This window comes from Vidua macroura, chromosome 1 (assembly GCF_024509145.1).
Source record: "Vidua macroura isolate BioBank_ID:100142 chromosome 1, ASM2450914v1, whole genome shotgun sequence".
Classification (NCBI taxonomy): Eukaryota; Metazoa; Chordata; class Aves; order Passeriformes; family Viduidae; genus Vidua; species Vidua macroura.
The window spans coordinates 7,006,482-7,029,843 of record NC_071571.1 but is presented as its reverse complement, the minus strand read 5'-3'; positions in this window follow the sequence as shown (position 1 = coordinate 7,029,843).

The window sequence follows — 23,362 nt, the reverse complement described above, 5'->3', positions numbered from 1 at the left end:
CTCACTTTTTGCTTCACTCCAACTCAGATGGTCATGGGAATTTAGAAGTTGAATCTGGTGAGAAATTAGAACATGAGCTGGTGTGCAACCATATATGTGCATCTAATTTCTGAATATACTGATTGTACTGAGAAGGGTGTAAAGGTTGCAGAAGTTGAGCATACCTTTCCCTCTCATTACTCTTTCTTCAGCCAGGTGACACCTAAGGGGAAAAAAGGTAATGAGAAAGCTGTTAGTCTTGAAACACAGAAATAAAATTCCTGTTTAAATTAAAATATCAACTATACCTACAAATCATAAAGTACATACCATAGCATCATATGCCCAAAGTGATGAAAAGAAGACTTTTATACTGGCATATCTTAATTTTTTGAGACATTGATTTTGCAAATTGAGCAGTTTTAAATGTGTGTGCATACAGGTAAAGTGGGAGTTCTGCATGATTTTTTATTAAAAAAAAAAAAAAAAAGTCCAGTAAGTCTTTTAAGATGCCTGGATGCATTTTTATAATTCTACATAGTTTTAAGTATTTTGTTTCAGGATTTGGCACCACTTCCACATGTCTGTAGCACTGTACTTTCTCTTCACAACTTTTTCTGATCCAATGCACTTTCTTTCCCCATGCTTCCACAAATAAGACCAACAGAAGTGCTGAACCTTGCTTTGAACATAAGAAAGGAAAATACTGCTGGAATATCCTTTCTGAGAATGCTGCAGTTTGTAATCCTCACTACCTTTGCTTCCAAAGGACTCCAGGTCTGCTCTTCAGGGCACATGAAAATCCTACTGGGGATGGCCTTACAGGGTTTCAGAGATTCAGGGGATGTGTTTGCTCATAAGGATTGAGATGATCTGAAGGAAATGTGGGAAGAAGGAATCAGACAACAATAGATCAGAGGGATATCAGTTTTGCATATAGCTATTTTTGTGTCAAAAAAGGCTTCTCCTGGTTTGTTAGTGCTCTTTCTTGTCTTAATTTTGATGGATTTTTTATGTATCTGATAAGCTGCCTACAGCCAGGAAGAGATGTTCCAGAAATGTGCATGTAGAAATTTGGAAAGAATAAAGAAGTAAATTGCCATCTATTATCACCCCAAAGTGCAATGCCTGGAATGTTTATCTGCTTAAATATAACATTAAAAACATACTGCAAGTTTTCTTATTTCACACAAAATCAACCTTAGAAATAATATTTAAAAAAAAAAGAGAAAGAAAAAAGGAAAAACCCTCTTGTTTACTCCTCATTCTTCTTTTGGCTAGGGTTTCAAGAAGCAATTTCTTCATCCTTGAGGGGTGCTACTTCTGCAGCACATTGCAAAAACAAAATCCTACCCCCACATAACAAAATCCAAGAACACTGTGCACAAGCAGACTCAGACTTCAGAATTGCCATTCTCAGCATTCAGCCTTTGCAAGTTTTCCCTCATTATTAGAGACATTAGTGATTGCTGATGCACATGGATGCAATTAAGAGGGAGCAAAGAAAGGATTCACAAACAAGCAGATGAGCTTTGTATTTGGAGGGGGATTAAAAGCTGAATCATTTATTCATTTTTCTGTTTTAGCTGTGAAAGGAGGGTATAGACTCATCACTATGAAGTGTCTTGCAGCAAAGCTTATAGCATGGATATAAAGTGGATAAAAGAGGGAGGTTTCTTTTATGCTTTGTGCTCTTTCTTTTTTTTATAGCATTTATGTCTGCTCTTCAAAAAGTGAGGACTATGTTTTCATTTGGATCTCTATAATGATGTTGCTGACAGAGAGGACAAAATTCTACAGACCATTGAAGTCATCAGAAACTACCGAGAGAAATAACTTGGAGACATTTTTTTCAATTTTTATCTCAGCCCAAGAGACTTTGATCATTTTCAGCCAAATTTTCACTAAAATAATTTAATTTCCTGATAACCTACTTTTAATCTATAAACAGTATCTATGTTCCCTCTTTTGGAGAATTTCCATTTGTGTGTATTTCCGGCAGAACATTTTAAGAACCTCACTGGGAATTGCCACATAATGAATAAATGCCAAAGCTGAGCTGAGATCCTGAGTTGACCTCCAAAGTTGCCTCTTCATGCTTTCCAGGGACATTGACATCATTCTGATTTTACTTGGGACTCCAGAGGAAGCCTTGAACAGAATTAATTTAAGACAAGAGATTCTGCCCTGTGTGCTGCCCAGGGGATTCAGGATTGCTATTGAGATCACAAGGCAGTCATGAATACACTCTGAATATGAACAAATATTGTCCAAATGGCCCACATGAACCAGACTAGCTGCTATATTGGCATTAAAACTGTGCTTTCCCTGCTGAAAATTAAGAGTTCCCCATTTGTTTTGTGGAAGCCTGGACAGAAAGAGGTTTGTAGGAAAGCAGGAAATTACATAAGCCTGAATTCTCCTTTGCTTTCCCTTGCAAGCAGTTCAAGCACAACTCCAGAGGATGCTGCTGGCTATAGGAATGAGTATTGGTAGCACCTCAAACGCATGAAGTAGACTGAATCATGGAGCTATTCCATGCACCTCAGTTCAGACACTGGTAGGAGCACAGGATGACTGGTTTAGTGATAGATGTCAATAATTCAACTGTCTGGAGGATTTTCTCTACACTTTAGGGACAGTGTGTACTCAGAAAGATGAGCTGCTCTTTTCAGGAGCAGTAAACAGCCCATTTTCCAATCAATTTTTTTTTTTTTTAATAAAGAGCTGACAAAGATTCAAAGCTCCCACTTGAGGATGCCCTTCGTGGCCCCTTATTGAAATGTGCAATTTGTACATCTGCCCTTAAAATGAAGGTGAATAAACTGATAGTGAAATCTAGACTAATTTTGGAGCTGTAACTTAATTCTAACCACATGAACAGTCCTGTTGAGTTCAAAAATGCCTTAGCCCAGTAAGACTCTGTTTTGACTTAGTCATACTGAAATATTGTTCTGTCCCATTTTGAGTTAGTGCTGCAAACTGGTGGATAATCAGTTTATATAAGCAATTTCCACAGCACAGGCAAACTGACTCAGCTCTTGCAAGGCTTGCAAACATCAGGAGAGAATAGCGAGAAGCATTTCCTTCCCAAATTTCTCAAGATTTCCTTGAAAATGTTCAGATTCGAACACCAGTAGCTTTCTTGAACACAAAACCTTGGTTTTAAACACAGTTGTGTCGAAAGCAGCCCTTTGGTGGCTATCAAGGGACCTTATGTCCCTGCCCTAGACTTTAGGGTCTCCAGTGATCCTATAAAATCTGAGTAACTCTCCTAACTCTGTCAGATCTATGGGGATCTGAACCTTTTTCCCGCAGTGCCTGAAAATCATCCTATGGGAAACCAGGACTTTCTACAGAGTTATTTAATAGAGGATTTGGTTTTATTATCAACAGAAGAAGTCTGCAGTATGTCATGGTTTGCTTCCATAGCAGCTAGGAATAGCCATGAATAAATCATGAAGATGCTTAGGAGTGTTCATATATCTCAATTACTACATGTTTCCTACACTAATTATGAAATATTCATCCAACTTACTTAGGCTCTGTCACCTATTCATGTCAGCATTATACTTATTTTCTTCCTGAACCCATTCAGTATTGACAGACTAGTTTGCAGGCATATGTATTGCCCAGCCTCCTACCAGCCCCTAAATGAAAAGGGAGTAATCCTCCAGTGAAGTTTTCACTATGGATTTGCATCTCTCCTCAGATTATTAGATCTTCTTCAACCCCAGTTCATAATATCTAATTACCCTGTAGCCTGTTCGCAATTTTTTAAAGCCCAGCCCTTACTTATTGAATTTTATAGTTTAATGTTAATAGATCAGAGGTTAACTGGCTCAGTATTAGAAAAGGAGTCACTGGCTCAGTAATACAAAAGGAGTCAGGATTATGTTGAGCTCCTCAGTATTATTAATCAGGCTTTAAAGAGGGAACAGAGAACAGCATATGTCAGCCACAGCAGGGTCTGAAGGAGAAAGTCAGTATTTACAGACATGAGTGTCTCCTACCTGAACTGCAGACAATTCTGAGCAGCTGGGGCTTGATAAAGTCAGGTTCTGACTTCCATGGATCAGACCAGAGCAAAGGAAGTGATATCAAAAAGGCAATACTTCACCCAATTAAACCTGAATACTCTTTATCACTAAAAACAGATACAGAATTATTAGATGACTTTTCTAACTGACAGGGCAGGAATTGTACTGGGTCATCATCAGACACAAAAGATACAGAGTTAACTTCCCATTCCTTATCTGTTTCTCCCCCTGCCCCCATAATTTTGAATGTGTTAAGGATATTGTGGTGGTAAGGCTGTAGGCTCTTAAGGATCCAAAGAAATATGGGGAAAGATGACTTTATTTTTATTAGACTAGCTGATGCAGTTGGAAAAAGCATAAAAAGCTTTTGATAATCTGTTAGGTACCTATGGGGTAAATGGGCTGCTTGCCATGGTATGAGAGGGGAAGAAAAACTAGACAGCAGCTTTGATCTTCCAGATAATGGTAAAGTAAAATCCCAGTCCCACTGCCTCTGGTGCTTTATAAAGTGTTCAGACCCGTGGTGGTAATTTTTTTCTTTTTTTTATCCTTTTTTTTTTTTTTTTCTTTTTCTTTCAACCTGCACATTCAGGTGATTGAGAAACAGCTACCATGGGCTAACTGAGCCTTGATAACCATCCACAGGCACTGCTGCCCACAGCAAGTACACTGTAATGCACTTTATTTTAATCTCAGTGAAAGTAGCTTAAGCCTCATTATCTCACATTTACCAGGACTTAGAGTGCTCCCAATACAGTGATTTCTGCTATTCTTCTTCTATCTTTTCAGATAAACAGAGTAATATTTTATGAAACAATTATGAACTAACATTTAGACCAGTTTCCAACAGCCTTTTTCCTGTTTTTAGGAAGACATTTTTGACAGTTTGTATTAATTTTATACATGAAATCACTTTTTAGAATAACTGTAAACCACATCACCTTTCTCCCAAGACAAGTCTTAGAAGCAATTTCTCTCACTTAAGAAAATAACAGTATTACTAACAGAAATCAGGATTTCAGTTCATGCTCCTCTTTTCCTTTTTAGCATAAGCTTAGTGTAACTAGGCACTTAACAGAAATTGTTCTGAAGATTTGCACAAAGCTTTTCTGAAAACCAGGATTCAAAAAGTCCAGTCTCTTCTATGTCTCAAATTATTGGGCCAGTTATTCTAAAAACCATAACATTCCTAACCCTGCTGTTCTTAGCACTTATTGTCCAGAATAGGAGTTTATAATAAATGAAATCATTCCCTTTTGAGAATGATCTCTCTATTCACAGAACTCTGTAGCTTTTAGGCTTTTAAACCCACCATGCTTCTTCTAAGCCAAACAATTTCAATTACCCTTATTAGTGCTAGTGAAATTGCTTGCAATATCTTTTTAACACCCGCACTGTACAGAACATTTTGCCACTCCAACGAGAGCATTTTACCTGGAGTTTGCTTCTGAAGGTGTGCAAGCTTTTAGGGGAAAGGTGAAACAAACAAAAGCATAGTATTGAATGCATGGAAGAACACTGAATCAAACTGAATCGTTCTAAGAATCTGGAGTTCAGTGACACTGAGACCAATTATCTGCAGCAAGGTGAACCTAAGCCTCCTAAAGTCTCAAGCATTCCAGCTTTCAAAGCAGCAGGAAGTTATCAGCCTGTGTGAAAGCTGACAGCACAAGAAAACAGTTGTTGTGCACCAGACTGCAGGATTGAAAGCCCTTTGTCCAGCTCTGAGGGCTGAGAACTCTCTGGGTCACACCAAGATCAGCAGTTGGGGCAGTGGAAGAACTCTCTCATGGAGACAACGCTTGCCAGGAGGATATTCCTGCCCTATGGAGTCTCCAGGTGTCCCCTTCACAGAGCTGCTACTGCCCAGCTCCTCAGCAGAGGCAGAACAGCTATTTGGAAAATCCACCCAAAATCCAGGGAAACTACTCAGCTCCTTGTTCTTCCAGGTAGGACACAGCCAAGCCTGCAGCCCTCCTGACACCTCAGCACGAGGAGGAATGGAGGGGCTCACCTGACAGACACCAACCCCTGTGCAGGGTGATCCTGGGTCACCCTTGGCTCTAGAAAAGTCCAAATTAATAGCAAACCACCCTCTGGGACAGCTGTTTGAAAGAACACTAGCAGGGAAAAACCAATCTATCTTCTTCTGGGTTTTTTTTTGGACTTGGTGCCCCCAAGTTGGGCACCATGGAGAATTGACCTTTTGCCTATGCAGGACCTTGCCCTAGAGCTCCCCATGGATCTGCCTTTCCTCCAAATCCTGTGCTGATGATGTCTGGTCCCAGGGACACATCATGGCCCTACAGGCCTCTGTAATAACACCTGTATCCACAGCCTCTGCCCCAGATCCCCAAATCCTCAGCGGTAGTTACAAACCACCAGCCCCTCACAATATTGTAAATTACATAAATTGAGATGCACTTTCATCATATTGGTAATTGCAGGAAGATGTAAGCATTTCAGAAAACCATGAGCCCAGCTTTGATTATTTAGGTGCTTTTTGTCTTATCTGACACAGAGTCCTATCCAAATTATAGCTCCACATGTACAGAGGAAGCCTGTTAGATTTCTCCTTCTATGAAGGGAATGTGGTTTTTCTTAGATGGATGGCATCAGCAATGCCAAACAATACCATTGTTGGGAAAATATTGCCTTATTTCTGAGGAAAAAGGTTTGCCTTTATCAGATCAGGACAGTTTTATGTAACCACTGACTAAAGTCAATAAAATTTCTACAATAATTATCTTCTTTTCAACTCCTGTTTCCAAGAACTCCACCAGCAGCAAATCCTTATCAGTTTCTATACAATCGCTGATGGAATTTCCTTTACATCAGCAACATGTACCTCATTATTTTTAATGATCTCATTAAGTAACACACTTAACTGACCAGGACCCAAAATTAACAGGATTTGGGGAAGCCAAAAACTAAAAGACCATCCTATTTCATTTGTCTAAACTCAATTTACTTTTATGAGATTCCTTTTTCTAAGCTGTCATTTTTAACCATTCATTTTAGTAATAAATTTTTTTTTGAGTTAGCAAATTGTTCAGACTGTGAAACTGTTATTCTTTTGCTGACATAAGTGCTGAGAGTTCTTCTGGAGATGTGCTTGTGGTAGTCTCCTTCAATGAGGTGATTCAGTCATCAGTGAGTCTAGAAAGACTTGGAGATGCTTCTTCCAGGGCTGAAAAACTGGAGGCATTTTAGTACACAAAAGGCATTTGAGGGTTTATCAGAGAGTTTCTTGTCCTTGCAGAACACCACATCACAGCTGTGCTTCCAAATTAGTGTGCCCTGATCACCCTGCTCCATCTATGCTGTGTCACTACTCATTTCAGCTGCTGTAGCTCAAGCACAGAAATTCAGTGAAGAGAAGGCACAGATACAAGTGCCCTACTGAAATTATTCACAGATTTGTTCAGCAGCAAATGGTAGTTGAAAGTCCTCAGATGGATTAAAAACTTTTTTTTGTGTCCCAATACCAAAAGAATATTGAGAGAAAGCACAGAAATGCAAACAGTTTCTATGTTGGAATGCTCAATATGAATTCTGATATCTGTCTAGAGACTTTAGAGTATGTGAGCAGATGCCTTTGGTGGCCATTCAGTCCTCACCGAAGCTTAGAGGTATTGCTAACAAGAGCTGAAGAGTGGGAAGATTAAAATGAGAAATCACAGGGGAAACCAAGAGATTCCTCCCAAAACCACATTTTACCGCAGCACTGCAGGGAAAGACAATCTATATCTGCAAAGTGTGAGTCAGTCTCTGAACTGCCTTATAACAACATCCTCAGATAACAGAGGTGGGACAGCAGGGGAAAGAACTACTGTGTTAAGATATTTCTTTTTAGTGCTACAAAGCCAGTCATCTATGCATTTTTCATTCTTTAATATTTAGTCAGCATTTCCTAGAAAGAAATCAAACCCAATGTTTGGAGGAAGACACGTAAAGGACAACAGTCCTTTCAGTAGCAGACTTTTCAGCAGCAACTTTTGAACCAGGAGGTCTATGTTCATTTCCCAGTCTTTTTGGGACTGGTCATGCCTATGGAATGGGGAGAAGAAGGAAAGAGCCCTCATCCACAGAGGGAGACTGGAAAGCAAAGTGACATTGTGTCATCATGGCTGCCCCTGATGCCAATGGCATGGGAAGGGAGCATTGACTCCATGAGTTACATGTTAGGGCTGATTGCTCTAGATTGGCTCGTTTGAAATTGCTTCTCTTCCAGCTCTTGCTGAGTTGTTTGGAGTTGCCCTGGGCTCATGACCAACATCAGTAAACACAAGTGTTTTCAGGGAAGAAAACAGAGTGTGGTGAAAGTTGGGTGGGATGTGGCTCCCCTCCCTCCTCACCACCAGGCTCTTCACTTCAGGCCCTGAACACCTCAAAGTAGTGATGGCTTCTGAAAGATGGGGCCTCTTGTTCTGAGGTTAATGGAACTAGGTGTATTGCAGCAGAGAAGGAAAAGTCATCAGGCCTGATTTATGTCTGTCTCTGGAGCACTACCTGTGACAGCAGAAGATTTAGGCATTGTTTAGATCTCCTCAACACACCCAGATGAGAGACACTGGAAAAGTACCATGGCTCCTCCATGATCAGGAAAATCAGCAGTGCAGGAAAGCAAAAGTGAATGCAAATTAACTTTGCCCCAGGGAAAGCATGATGCCAAATGATAAAGCAGGGTCATTACCTATAAAATGTGTAGCTCCAGAAGATGGTGAGTGTGTTGTAGTGGCTCAGGGCTGGGGTAAATAGAAAGACCAGCCTGCTCTATGTTCTATGGACTGTTTAACACCAGACGGGTGGTTCTTTCTGACCATCTTCTACCTTGAGGGAATTAAAATTCCAGCTCCATGGCTCTGCTCTCTTTTGGTCATTCCCTCCCAAAAGGTCTCACCCCAAGGGAAGGCTCTGCTATCCCACCCTAGTGCCAGCCCTTTTTCATACACACACAGCCTCTCCAACGAGTCAGAGAAATCCAGCCCACTCACAACCTTCTGCAAGGCAAAATTCTGTGTAGCCTGAATCACCACTGCTCCTGGTCCTTCATGTCTGAAGCCACACAGGAAAAAGACACAGAGCACCTCAGTGGGAAGGGGAAAAGGAGGGATATCAGGGGAAAAAAAAAATGAAATATGAGAGGGTAATGTCTTCTGTATTAGGGGAATATCACATAGAATGCAGACCAGGAAACATCACTATTCTATAAGCTATTTCTTTAACTGAATTTAGTTAATTCATCGTCCCTTCCGTGTATTACCAGTTTTGATTAAATCCCATATGACCAGGATTTTCATCTCTCATCTTGATAAGCACTGCTATAACATCACATATGGAGACAGGAGTGCAGCCAACCAGCCTAACAAGAGGCACCCAAACTATTGGGTTAGAGCAACAGAACCAGAATTCTCCCCTTAAGGAAACAATTCCTGCATGAAGAGAAGTAGTGCAAACACCTAGGTTTCCATCAAGAGGCAAAGCAGTCTGTCAAAGAAAGAAGAAAATATCACTTTTGTTTTTGTATAAGTAGGCAGAAATCCTGTTCCATAAATAACTTAAAAAGATGCTAAGGAATAGGCATGAATGCACAAAATTGAATATAGCACTGCATTCGCCAATGAGAGAATTAATAGTTGTTTCCACATATGTTATAAAATATGGGGACATAACACAGTCCCTAAATTAGTACCCAAGTACTAGAACATCTTTAATAAAGATGAGTTTTGGTGACAACTCCATAAAAATGTCTTCTGGATTTCAAAAACTTGGTATTTTTCCATCTTGGTGTAGTTAAATGATGGTTTTTTATTCTCCAATTTAAAATGGATTAAACAAAACAAAAATCTTAACACATAGGCCAAGAGAGGTTACTAATTCCTTTTCTGGGAGAAAAATTGTAGTGTATAGGAAAATTATTGTGTAAATTGGAGACAAGAGTCTCTTTGAGGGAAGCAATGCAAACTTTCATAAAAATGCAAGGAGGCTCAGCAGAGAAGTTCTGCAAGAATCATTTCAATCATGTAGGCAGAACAATTTTACAAAAACAACACATAAACAAAGTACAGCAAAAAGACTAAAAAGTATGAAGTATATAATTTGTAGCAGCACAAAGAACAGGAAACTGATATCACAGGGAAAGGGGCAGGAGTTTTTCTTAAGGAAGAACAGGATTAAAGTCAGCACAGGTCTGGACCATTATGTCCTATTAATATTTTTTTGAGCATGAGTGACTGGCCAACGCAGGTGAAGCAGGATTGAATTATTACATTAACCTCAAAGGAATTATTATTCAGTTTATAATAGCCATGGACACAAAAAATGAGTATGACCCAAAACTTTGCCAGCAAAATAGAAGATATATCCCGATACTTTTTTTTTAATAATCAATTAACTAAATATTAAAGCCCAACTTTTTTTTTCTGTAGAAGAAAGTCGGTTCATAATTTTCATCTCGACACTTTGTTGAACAAACTAGGTCGATTGACAATGCTAAGAAAAAGAAAAATAAAAGACTGCAATAAAAATATTGCAAAAGTAGTCCAGGCATATTTTGGAAAAACTTCAGATAACCTGTGCATAGAGACTGTAACCAGAACATGTATCCTTACATGCCTCTTAGTTCTAGAAAAATCCCTCTTTGATCTAGAGAAAGCTGACTTTTTAGAAAAAGGAAAGTATTATTGTGTGCTGATTTAAAAACCAGGGTTTTTGCTGATGCCTTGAATTGAATTCCTGACAAGGAGAACCTCTCCTGTGATTTCAGGAAACCTTGCTGAGGAAGATCTGAGCATCCTTCACTTAGTCCCTGGTGGAAGACAGAAAATATTTGCCTTCAACTCAGTCTGAAGGAGGAAGAAGTCTCTCTATGCCTTTTACTTCTATCAAAGCTGTTAAATTTAAAATGTGAAACAAGTTTTTCTCCTTTTAAGCAACTGAGCACAGGGCTGTTGAAGGTTGCTATTTCCCTACATCTGTCATATACTACATTTACCCACAAATAACTACAGAGTGCACTAACAACTCAAAACTCTGAGAAATGTTGTAATAGATTTTTTGTTTTTTAAAAAAAAAAGAAATCAAGATTGCTGGCATAGTGTAAATATTAAAAGTAGGTTTTTTGTAAATGTATAATATGTATTTAATTCAGCTTGTAGTTTAGTCAATGATTTTGGAAAAATCAGGCCAAAACCAGGAAAAAGATTTATGGCATTTGGGAACCAATCCAATTTCCATTGCACTCCTTATTATTTCAAGGAAAAGCAAATAGTTTCTCAAGGGAGGCGTAAAAAAGCACAATTTAAATTGTATAGAGCAGGTCATGCAGGGCATTGAAGACAGATCTATGCAGGGCCAGCTGCTCTGCTCAGAAACCCCAGAGTAAATTCACTTTACTACCAGTCACACTGAAATTTCTCTAAATGCTCACCAGTTTAGCAGGGAACAGAAGAGAGCTCAATGCCAGAGCTGTAATTTTCTAGGGGAAAAAAAACAAAACTAAACTAAATTAAACCAAAAAAAAAACCCAACAAAAACAAATTACAAGACCCAAACATACCTGGCAAAGACTCACACTTCACCCTTCAACTCTTTGTACATGCAAGCAGAAACACGCCAAATGCCAAATTTGTTAGCCAATGTTGGCAATAAACAGCCACTGAAATTTTGATGACAGAGCTGTGGAGTGGGAGAAATGGAAGCAGGACCCAGTGTCTCTAAAAAAATTCTCCATGGGACCATCAAAACCAGGAGGTGCTGCATTTCCCTCTCCCTGCACAGCTGGCAGGTTTTTACAGGGAAAAACCAAGTGTAGTCCAGGCAAAACAAGAAAAACAGAGCAACTCTACGGGGTGCCACCACCACAGCACAGATGCACTGAGAGAACCCCTGGGAGGACAGGGCTGGATGGAGCCTTTCTGGGGAGGAGAAGTTCAGATCTGTTTCTCATGACCTGTCAGGTTTTATCTTCCTTTTCTGCCTTGGTCAGGGTCAGGATTGAAAGCGCTCGAGGTGGTATTTCGTGTTCGGACTCAGATGTTTGTTAGTTCTTATCTGTGTCACAGTCTTACAAGTCCTGATTTCTACAGAATTTCACTAACAAGCTACAAAATGGCCCCATATCTATCTCTACAAGGTCTTTTAAGGAAAAACTACCCAATTAAGAAATAACAGCTAAATTACTTTTACTTTTAACCCAATAACTAATCACCCATGCCCCACAATGTGGACTTTTCTGTCCAATTACAAAATATCACCTAAACCCATGAAGAAGAAAGTGAAGAAGAAGGACCAGCCACCATTCTAAAACCTCCATCTTGCTTTATATATATTACTATATTCTAAAACCTTGAACTCTAAGTTTTCCCCATGTGATATTACACACTTCTATTCAAACTACAAACCCATAATCCCAGTGCTATCATTCCATTTTGGAAGCCTTCTCCATGGCCTCAGGTCAAATGCAATGTTCTCTTGAGGGTCTCTGCCTTTCAACACAGAAAGTCTAAAATTCTCAGCATCCAGGGTTCCAACAATGACCTGCAGCATGGGTGACAGCATTGTGGCCTCTCCATATGCCCTTGTTCATCAGCACTGCTGAAATGACATTTTAAACTAAACAAAACCAGAAGGGTCTCCTGCTGCTGAGAGGACCTGAGACAAGCTTCTTGTGCAAAGCACTGTTCTGGAGAGGTAATCATCCAAAGCTGATATGCTGCAGGAGCCGTGACCCCTTAGCTCTCATGCAGGAGCTGCACAGTAATTCCCACCCTTCACCTGCTCTTACTGATTTTCCTCCAATTCTAAATAGAGTGTTTGCCCTCCAGAGACTCTCAGAATCAAAAGCTGTGGAGCCAGGCCCCTGTGTTTTGCTGAGGTTGTTCAGCTGACACCAAGAACAGAGGCACAAGACTTTAAAGTACCTTGCAAGTGCAATGTAGCTGCTTCATGGGCTTTGATCTTGCTGCTCTGTGTTTCCAGGTGAGCGATGGCATGCACAGCAGGAAAGGAGATGATACAGGCTCTAAACACACTGGGAACAACAGCACAACATGAGCCAGTGGTAAATCTTTCCTCCTGAACAACTGGTGCTGTTGCTTGTAACACAGGTCACACTCCTCAGACCTGGTCTTGACTCTCCATCAGTTTTTATGTGACCCTTGGTGCCATTTTGCAGTCTAAGAAAGGGTTTAGAAATATCAGAAGGTGAGATCCTCCACAAAGGTTGCTTTTCACCTGGGAAGGGGAAATATTAGGGATAAAGCAAATTGTCAGGGATCCTCAAAGCCATTCTCCCTGTGCCTCAGCAATGGCTACATAGTGATGAGGAAACAATCTCTTCTGTTGATTGTTTAACCAACACAAGGCTAGAATAAAGCTACTAAAGGACTGCAGAAATCACAGAGGGACCAGTGGGAAAAAAACTGTATGGGTTATAACTGATGTTTCCTTTGTAACTTAATCTTCCTTAAACTTGAACTTAACTTCCCTGGGGAATTAACAGCCAGGTTCATACTAGCTCTTATTCCTCTAAAAAATTAAGTGCAGGACAAATTTTGCTCTGCTCTTTATATTTGCCCTTTTAAATTAGAGGAAGTAGTACTTGAAAGGACACACTCCTAAGTACTTTTCCTGTACTTCAACTTTGTTTTCCTTTTCTCTTCATAGTTTGCAACAGCCCCTTAGGAGCTTAAAAACAAACATTGCTTCGCTCTCCTTCCAAATGTGTCTCCTTCCATTTGTCAAACACTTAATTCCCTGCACCCCTTGTGTTACTAATTAAGCTTAAAATTAACATGCAGTAAACAACTAGAACCTCGTTTGTGCATCTGCATCATCAGAGATGACAGGAGAAGAAATGTTATGTCAAGTCCCTATCCTCACAGCACGTCTCCTGGAGCACACTGATAGCAAAACCAGTGAAGTTTCAAGCCTTGCTATTCCACAGGGTTACCATAAACAACAACAGATCTTCAAGGCAACCTTCACTGATTCTCAGATGAAGGGAAAGAAGAAAGACTTTGGCTTGGAAAAGTCCACAAAAAGTTACCAAAAATTCCTCCAGCATTTGCTTCTTATGAAAATTCCCACCCCTCTGACTGATATATAAAGAGAAAAATATGTTCTAAAAGGCAATGGGCACAGCAACTGACAGGCAACCACCCAGGGAAGATCCAGCTTGAAGCATTATAGAAAAAGGAGGAGGTTTTAATGGTGAATGAAAAACAAGCTGTCACACCCTTTTGTGCAGCAGTCATATAAGGAAGTGTGACTATTTCATTACCCTATATTAAGGGTTTAAGGGTGTAAATTTTCTTCTCCTCTATACATCATTTTTCTACAGTTGACAAGTGAGAGCTGAGTGCTTCTTAGAATAACAAAGTTTGTTTTCGCTTTCCAGAGATTCAAAAAAGTGGGCAAAGCCCCCAACAGGAAAATCAAGACAAATGTCATACCTGATCATTTCTTTTAAATTACAGAAATACATATAAAACTGCAAGTTTTAGTCTGGCTGACCTGCATTGGGCATGGCGAAACACTACTGGCAGAAAACCCACCCATTCCTTCAAAGACACATTTGTTTGAAGAGCAGACAAAATTCCTTTTACTCATTGAAGGAAGGGTTCATTCCACCCCAATGGAGCTCTCTGGAAGTCACAAGAGCAAGGCAGATATCTCAACTTCCTCTGCTTATATGGAGGACAGGTGTAGTCATGCTCCACCAACCCAAAATTTATTTTTAGGTGGGAGAGGCTCTCTGGGCTTGTGACACTGCTGGTGCCTGAAATACAAAGCACTCAGGTACAGTCCTGACCTTGAGGTCTCCTTTCTCCCTTTGATAATTACTTCCTCTCACAAGTCTAAGAGGAGCAGTGGCAATGGCTGTGATTACATGCATGAAGGAAGCACTAATACAACTGAAATGTTAATGGCTCTGGACAACTTGCAAGGAGGTATTTTCTACCATGGAGCATAAAAAAAATTACAGATAGGCTGTTATTGTTTCAGCCTGATCATGGGAGAGCCCAGGAGCTGTTTTAACCCTCAGATGCCATTGTCCTCCTCACAGCCTACACACACATAGAGAAAGCAAACCACCTTTGGTTTTATTGGGAAGATACATACAGCGGGCACTACCCACCAAGGATAAGGTGAGGGAGTTAAGGTCATGAGTGATATAATCCCTCTGATTAGAAATCTTCAATCCTCAGATACCTGAGACCAGTTTAATTGACATTTCTGTTCCTCCTTTCCTCCACTGGTATATTGTGATTTCTCTGGGACTTATCCACAGAGCAGATCACTGGGGCAGTGACTCATAATAGCAGCATTTCTGGAATAAATAGGTTTTTTATTAGCAAAGTGATAGAGATGTGACCTGTGGTAAGTATTTCTGAATCTTTCAATAAAGTTATGGAATTTAACTGGAGAACAAGAAGTATGGAAAGGAACATTTTTTTTCAAATGCAAGTATTTTCCTGTTTTGAATTTAAGTCTTCATTGTTTGCCTTAAGTTTTGACATTCACAGATTGTTGTCTTCCAAAACAAATTTCATGTCAGATTCCTCTCTCACTCCCTGGCAGGGACATCCCAAGACCAGTTACAACATCAGTTCTTACCTCCTGTGTCACCTGCACACAGATTTTCTTGCCTTTATTGAAGATACTCCTACATCAAGCTGAATAGTGTTTGTCTTAATTCTATCCCTTCAGTAATTCATGTTGGTTTTTTAACTAAATACAGCTAGAAGAGCTGTTCTCTATATATCCATCCACCAAGTCACTTAAAGTTCATATTCTCAGATGATTTATACCTTCCTTCTCACATGGAGCCATTTCCTTGAGCTCAGAAGGTGGCTTAATGCCTGTCTGACTACCTAAGTGGCAATTTAATCTTTAATTGGAAAGTACTATTTCCACTTTTCCACATGCCTTGGAAATGAACTCTGTAATATTTCCTCTGTGCAGAAGTGAACAGAAGGAAACTTTGCCATGGGTTCTGCCATTTCCTGCCACTCACACCAGAGACTGGGAGTGGAAAACACAGATGTTTGTGGAGTTGGATGCCTGAAGAGATAAACTCAGCTCTCAGTCTACCAGATCCAGGATGACAAGGACAGGGAAGCACTGTTATCAGCTAGACAAAGCTGGGATTGGAACCTATTTCTGCCAAAGTACAAGCTGACAAGCTCCACCCAGCCTCCAGAGGTAATAAATACACAAATACACATGCATGTTGCTGTGTCCTCATTTCTGTGCAGGGTGCAGAACTTACCATGACAAGTGCCTCAAATACCACCATTTTCCTTTCTCCTCTTGAAAGCTGAATGCCACTGAAATATTTACAATTTCTACACCAAGAATTGCATTTCCTGAGGATTGCAATCACCCTGAGCAGAGGATGAAACCAACAACAAATGCAAATCCCCTGTCATCACTTCATTATGCAACTCAGTGTCAGACAGCCCTTGTGTGACAGTATTGAGGCTGTACTTCCAAAGTCCACAGCAGGGCTGAGGGCAGCTGGGTTTGACAGCAGAGACTCTGAGGAGCAGCCCAGGGGAAGGTGTGGTGGGAAGGAGTGATAGCAGCTTCTGACAGATGGACAGCATCTCCAGAAAGGGGATGTTATGGGAGACAATGCCCAGTGGAAAAGACTGAAAAGGGAAAATGACTCTAAATTGGTTTCTAGGGGAAGGCTCAACCTTGTCACCTACCGAAAGCTACAGAGAGTCAAAGCTGCCAGCACTGAGACCCAAGGTTCGTGGGGTCAACTGCAGGCACAAGGCTGCTTGTGAGAAGTTCAGTGGGCAGAGCTGAAATTACTTACTTCAGGGATCCTGGTGTGGGTCTGGTTTGGTTCACAGAGAGTGGCTGTGTCAGCCTTGTGTCCCACAGAGAAAAGGGATTTCTGAGAGTAGAATGAGATGTTTAAGGCAGAAGGAAGGAGGACATGGACAAGTTGGAGTGAGTCTGGAGAAGGCCATGAAGATGATCAGAGGAATGGAGCTCCTCTGCTGTGGGGAAAAGCTGAGAGGGCTGGGTTTGATCTGCCTGGGGTAGAAAAGGCTCTGGGGAGACCTTAGAGCACAATCCAGTACCTAAAGGGGTTACATGAAAAACAAAGACAAACTTTTTAGCAGGGCCTGTTGTGACAGGACAAGGGGTAGTAGTTTTAAATTAAAAGAAGATAGATTCAGGCTAGAAATAAGGAAGAGATTTTTTACAGTGAGGATGGTGGAACACTGGCATGAGTTCCCCAGAGAGGTGCTGGATGCCCTGTCCCTGGAAACGTTCAAGGTCAGGTTGGATGGGGCTCCTCATTCATTTGAAGGCAACCCTGCTCATTGCAGGGAGGTTGGACTAGATGAGCTTTAAAAGCCCCTTCCAACCCAAAATGTTCTATAATTCTGTGAATTCCAGACTATAAATATGGAGCACATTTAGAATGGGGAGTACAAAATACTTATAAAATTCTAGACTGTCCATCTCAAGGGACAGCTGACCAATGACTAATGAGCCAAAAGCTGTGTGAAAAAAAGAAAATCAGCCCAAAGCATGATTATGGCTCAGGAATTTCTAAGCAAGGCCATTTTCAGAGGAGGTTCTGCAGGCAGAGTTAAGCCCTGTCCCATTTTCTTATCCAGTGCAAATACAAGACTGGAGAAGTCACACAATCCCTCATGTGTGAGCACCATGAGTCCCTCTCACGTCAGCTCTTGTTCAGAAGAGACTTAAGCAGCATTCTCTGAAAATGGTGTAACAACACACACAAGCCTCCAGATTTATGGGAAAGGAATCATGCTGCTCCTCTAACAATCTCCAGTAGGGAATTGTCATTCTGTTACATGTGTTTGCTCAATTAATCATTCAGCCTTACAAGTATGCAAACCAGAGGAGTATTGATCTGAGGATCCATTGTGATGTGTTGACACAGAATGCTGTTACTGGGGCTCCCCATGGAGCTCTCCAGGCAGACCCAGCCTCTCCACCTGCTCAAGACAGCTCTCCCTGCCCTACCCCAGCAAGCCACCTGCTGTGGTAAACTCAGTCAGAGCTGGGTACCCACCTCTAATGTATGAATTAAAATGATTTTTTGCCTGTTTATGTAAAAATATGAGATTGTAATAGTGTTGTTTTTAAAAAACTTTTTCAATCTTAACCAAATTACTCTGAAAATTTGAGTTGAGGTATCTGTGTCCCCTGTCCCAGATAGGTATATGGTCACTGTAAAACTAAATGAGACAGAGCTGGAATACAAGTTGTCCATTCACCTAACATTTATTTTCCATTCTATTTATCTCAACATCACAATGAAGGAAGAAGCTCACTCAGAAGGATGGGGGGGGAAAAGAGGGGAAAAAAAGGAAGGGAAGGGGGAAGGGAAGGGGGAAGGGAAGGGGGAAGGGAAGGGAAGGGAAGGGAAGGGAAGGGAAGGGAAGGGAAGGGAAGGGAAGGGAAGGGAAGGGAAGGGAAGGGAAGGGAAGGGAAGGGAAGGGAAGGGAAGGGAAGGGAAGGGAAGGGAAGGGAAGGGAAGGGAAGGGAAGGGAAGGGAAGGGAAGGGAAGGGAAGGGAAGGGAAGGGAAGGGAAGGGAAGGGAAGGGAAGGGAAGGGAAGGGAAGGGAAGGGAAGGGAAGGGAAGGGAAGGGAAGGGAAGGGAAGGGAAGGGAAGGGAAGGGAAGGGAAGGGAAGGGAAGGGAAGGGAAGGGAAGGGAAGGGAAACTGTGTTCTGTATGATACCTAAAGTCACTTCACAGTTAATATAAGCACAAAAGCATTTTTGTTCCTATTCATAAGCTCCTTCCCCCTGTGCTGTTCTAACAAAAGCAGTTTCAATGACTTTACATCTCAAGAATGCCAAATGAACCTACCTTTTCTATTCCAGCACATTTTTTTCCATAGGTTAACTGTATCTCACAGTGCCTTAAGTTTTGCTAATAGATGTGGTTGTTTTACTAATCCAATCTGGCCAAAAATGGCACCTTCATATTTCAATAGAAGTTCAATGGCTTGTGGCAGAAGAGCAGGGACATAATTCTGCCTTAGTATGAGCTGTTAGTCCTCTTTTGGAAAGATTAATCAGTTTGCAAGATTCTTTCCTTTTGCCTATAAAATGAAGACTTTTCTTTAAGAGCTTTTAGCTTTACAAAAAGGTGTTGATTAGCTGGCTCAAGATCTCAGCACCTCTTTTATTGCCTCTTCCATTACCCACACCCACATCAGCCTCACCCAAGCTGCCCTCCACCTTCTCTGTAGGCTCTGTGGCCACTCTCCATTGCCTTCTCAGCAGGGCCATATTTCAGTACAGAATGGGCAGGGGAAACAGGGCTGGTTGAGAGACAAACAACAAGCCACGGTCTTGAACATCACCCAGAGAGGTCTATAAATCTCCTCTCCTAGTGTTTGTCCAAGAGTAGAATCCAGATATTCTTCTCTAATAGATCAAGTCCAGACCTTCCACCTTCTTCTTTAAATGTCCTACATAAATCTGCCTACAAGGTGATCTCTTGCCCTACTGTTTCTCTCATGCTTCTACACTCCACACAACTTGCACCTCTCCCAGATCTCTCCTTAAGGCCTGCAGCGTTTGAACTGGGTTGTGCGGCAGGAAACTACAATGCTTTACAGGGAAATGGCCATTATTTTAATTTACATGTGTAACAAGTAATTATTCTCACCTTGTTAGTATTATCAGGGTAATAAACAGTCTGTGTTGTTCTTGTATTGTGCAATACTGTTCTCATAAACTTCCATTGCTTGACACCTCAATAGTACCATTATCAAGAAGGAACAGCAAAGAAAGGTTTGGGCAAGGTTTAAAAACTTCTGGTGAGAACTAACCCAACTGTGTCCAAAGGAACTTTGCAAACTAGTTCCCAGCACAACTTAATGGAGCAACTTTGTCATGAAATAGCTCTGCAATTACCTAACAACCTTTAAGAGCAACACCACTGGTCCAAGCAAAGGTCTGGGTTTCTTGTCTTGCCAGAATTGCTAAAGCAGGAGGGTTTTATGTGGGATGGGGCGAGGAGCAGACACCTTTGCCACCAGCTGTTGCTACATTTCTTGTTTCAGCCAGCAGCCAGGTAAGCTGTGATTTGTGACCAGCATCTGTGCTGACAAAAGCTTTGCAGTGTGGTTGTGTTGCACTTGTGACACCACTGCTGTGCTGTTTACGGGGAAGGAATAAGCTGTGGCAGCAGAAACCTCTCCTCCCCAATATCAGCAAATACCCATCACTACCTTGGCCAGCAACCTTCAGGTCTTACTCTTCTTGGAAATCAACAAGACACTGGCTTTGGATTGTCGGTGTAGCATCAAAACCAGGTCTGGTCTCTTCTGTTGCTTATCACTTTTGACAGCATTACTCATATCTTCTTTTCTTAAGTTTCTCTGAATTGTGTGGTTTTATACAGAAGCAGTAAAAATGAATCACCAGAGCACTGGGAAGCCATCCCCAGCTGGATTGTTGCAGTATCCAGGCTCCTTCCAGGCTTCTTCTTACATCCATGGGGAGATGCTGATAAGCTCTCACAAAACTACTCTTCCTGGCTGTTATTAACCCATTTTAACCTTAAGCCTAATCCTCCCTTCTCCTACCTTCCCCTTCAGCAGCCATTTCATTCATTTTTGTTACAAAAATTTAGAAACACCACCTGAAAAATGTTACCCACACAATAATAAAAAGCCAGATAATGTCCTGCTGTTCACACTTTGCTGTGCTAATTCCCTGAGATACATCACTGGTATAATCAGATTTAAATGTTCAAAAATGGATCACAGTAAGACCAGTGATGAGTGGCAGATTAAGCATTAATTATCATAAAAACAGATAAATAGAAGTGAAAATGGAAAATAAATTCTATTGGGTATAAGTAAAAAAGTCTTCCAAAGAATTAGCTGAACACTGTTAAGAGTTATGCCAGGGAAAGTATTTGATTGTGGATGCTGATTACTAGCTCTGTAATTATATTCTTTATAGCATTTTTAAATTATTATTTACTTTTACTAAAATCCTGAAGACAGTTGTGGCTACTGATGTTCATTCCTAGAAATGTAAGAGCTTCCTCCAACATATGAAACCAAACCTCAGGGAAGCGGATCTTCTAAGACCACAATCACCTTCTACCTTTCAGGGAGCTGAGCGTAAATCAATGGCCACATTTCCTAGCTGGGCCCTGGCAACAAAATTTTGGGACACACAAAATGAGAAGAACAAAAAATAAAAATAATATCACTGGTTTGTTTTATTCAGGCTACACATTGGAACATCAATAGGTGAAAATGAAGTAGAAAAATTCAAAGCTAAAGTTGATAATTTCAGGGGAGTTGAGTGGAATTATGATAAAAGGCAAGATGTTTTTAAAGTCCATTTACATTAAAATTTCTGGCAGATTTTGAAATGCATCATTCCCCCTGCTCTAATCACAGAATACTGCAGAACAAATCTATGTGACAAAAAGAAATAAACCTCTGGCTGCCCCAGCTCAGCATGACAACAAAAATTCAACAAAGGAAAAACAACATTTCAGCACTCAACAACACGTAACTAACTTCAGATCTGTCCCTTTCAATCACAGATTATAGACAACCACTAGAAAACAAACTCTAAAGAAGATCCTTGCCCTGGCTGGGGAGGGTGAGAGGATCCAGGGCAGCAGATTTCTGCCATCTCCCATTTCAATCTTCCTTTTGCAGATCTCTTGGCAAAGCTAAGCTGAGAGTTCAGCTCAGCTTGTGTTTATGTGCTGTGAACTCTTTCACATCTTCAATAAACCCTGTGGCTGGGAGCTCATTATTTTACATACTGAGAGCTCCATTAGTGATGGCTGCAAGTGACACTTTACATTGCCCAGATGATCACAGGTGTAGTTTTTGCCAGGGGATTCTTACTTGGACAAGACTGCACTGAGAGACATTAATTACATTTCTCTCTCTTGGTTTTATACACACTGATTTATTTCCATTAGCTTTTTAAACTCAGAGGCAAATCTGGTGTTCTTGGACATATAGATATTTTTGCTATATTTATGCATAACAGGGCAGAATTATTAGCCCAGTTTTAATGCCTGCTCCTACATAAAGCAAGCTTCTGATTTTATGAGTAGTAGAAATAGCATCAAGACTATTCTCATGCCTGGGTAGCAGACGTGATTTATCATCTTGGACTGTAAATCCCTGTAAGAGCTGGGTTTTGTTACCTCTTGAAAAGCTTTCCTTGTTGCCTGCAATGGTGATGTAACAAGACAAGGCATCCCAAGGCATCCTCAACACATGACCTCCTTCTTCTGCTGAAGGTCATTTGCTCTCTCCCAGGTCACTCTCAAGGAGTTTACTTGGGAATACGTGACAGTAAGAGACTTTTCTTGTCTGAGTGAAGACAGGCTTTACAAACCACTGCAGTTTAATAGTACTTGTTTTGATGTAAAACATGCAAATGACCTCCTGCTTTGAAAAGAATGACATGTATGTGATTTAATCTCTCTAGCACTTTCCAAAGTTGTCTTGGGATACAGCTAACATTATTTTATCCAGAGTCTAGAATTGAGAATCCATTTGGTAGAAGAGTTTCTAGCCTTTTGGATATTCTATTTGTTGTTATTTTATTTGAAATTATAAATTATCATGGCATTTTGTGGGTTTATACTTCCTTATTGCACCTTTTGATGCAGTAAATAAAAAGGAAGTGACGCCAGCAGATCCAGTGTCCCAGCTGAGGATTTGCCATGCCTTAATTATCCCAAGCAATGCTGAGCTGAGTGCTCCTGAAAGACCTCCAATGGTGGAAATTGTACTTCTCCCATACAGCTCCACAGATCTTCCAAAAAGACTTTTCCTAACTTCAGTGTCATTCTAACCTGAACCTCCCCTTCTAGGTGTTAAGCTCACTACTGTCCAACTCCTAGGGCATTCATATTCTCTATTTTTAGTAAATTGAAGACATAGGTCACATTTTCTAGTCCTCTCCTGGAGTTCATTTTTCAGGGTCTCTACAACTGCTCAGGATTTGCTGTAAACATCTCACTAATCCATGTCTGTAACACTCAGCTGAGATGTCACCACTGCTGGCTACAATGTACATGGACCTCCAGTCTCTCCCAAATAATCACCTGTGTATACATCTCCCAGCCCTACATATGAGTGTACAATAGCATAGTACACCAATGGTCATGAAGATGACAATGCATAAAATTAGGTTTTCTTTCCTTTTCTGAAATGCTAATATCTGGAAAAACTTTCCCTCTAGAATGCCACAAGTCAGTTCTCATTAATATGCAATTTAAACACCCCTCCAAAAAAAAAAAAAAAAAGAAAAAGAAAATCAATCTATTCAAATTTTT